At 32.2% G+C, this 1362-nt stretch overlaps 1 pseudogene; it reads right to left on the bottom strand.

Annotated features, from left to right (window-relative positions):
- Positions 1 to 504: 504 nt before the first annotated feature.
- On the bottom strand, positions 505 to 646 carry LOC125110443 (uncharacterized; annotated as a pseudogene).
- Positions 647 to 1362: the final 716 nt, after the last annotated feature.

Raw genomic sequence — 1362 nt, forward strand, 5'->3', positions numbered from 1 at the left:
AGTTGAAAATCCATTGCTCAGAGCTGTGATATCAGGAAGTGAGGCCTTTGGAAGGTGATTGGGTTACAAGGGTGAAGCCTCTATGATTAGGATTAGTGCACCCACTTACAAAAAAGAACTCACAGAGATATTTTAGTTCTCTGAATCACATGAGGACACAGCACAAAGGTGCCACCCGTGCACATGAAAGCAGACACTTACTCTGTGAGCATTTTGATCTTGGACTTTCCAGCCTCTAGATATATGAGAAACCAATTTTTATTGTTGATAAGCCTCCCAATTGGTGATATTTTGCTAGAGAAGCCCAAATAGACATAGACAATCTGATAAAATTGCTTAATGCTTTTACAAAATTCTATTCTTTATCTTTGCCATTGTGGGTACACGTATTTGCCTATGCTAATACAAAAACATGAAGCCTGTTATTTACTTTAAACTAATATTTGAATAGCACCTTATAACTTGTAAAACAATTGCACGTGTATTATTTTAACTTTGTATGGGAGGTAGAATTATCTGCATTTTATGGATGGAAAAAAGTGACAATAGAAAGGTTAAATGATTTACCTAAGAAAATAGGAATTTCAAAGTTTACTGGAGCTATATTTACCTACACTTGATCTTAGCCAAAAGGCTGAGAAGCGATGGAGCTGTATTTACCTAGAACAGTTTTTGGCCTACTTCAGATTATTAATAAATGCTTGCTGCATGAATAAAATAATAAGATAGGGTTAAGTGTATAGGAAAACCCTTCCTGGCTACATAATTTTGCACAATTTCCATGAGCATTCTGAATCTCAGGTTATCTTAATATTGAAAATAATAGTTCCTTTTTAAAAGAATTGCTGTGATCATTAAGTAGAATATCATATATAACATAACTAATAGTACATCAACTAATTTAGCTTTCTTCCTCTTTGATCTAGAGTCATAGTTAGTTTTTGGCATTCCAAGACATACCAAAATCTGCAGAATTCTGGAATCTATGCTTTATCTAAACCAGGTATTTTTCTTCTTTACTACATTCTTTTTTATAATCTCTGCACATTGTGTTACTTATCATCTTCAAAGTGCAGACAAAATATGCAGCCTATGGTGGTAAAATGGGGTTACATTTACATTTATGCCAGGTTGTACATATTTGTTTGTTTTAATATCCATTTCCATAAAATGGTTCTAACAAATTAAGTCTAAAGATTAGTGTTTTAATTAGACTTAAAAGTTAAAATTTATTTTTAAAAAATTGTCATATTTAGTAACCACATAAAAATCTATCCACACAATATTTATATACTTAAAGAGAATTGTAGGCAATTACAATTCAACTGGAAGACCCCAGTTGAACTGGAAGACTATTGAAAT

This window comes from Phacochoerus africanus, chromosome 10, assembly GCF_016906955.1.
Source record: "Phacochoerus africanus isolate WHEZ1 chromosome 10, ROS_Pafr_v1, whole genome shotgun sequence".
NCBI lineage: Eukaryota > Metazoa > Chordata > Mammalia > Artiodactyla > Suidae > Phacochoerus > Phacochoerus africanus.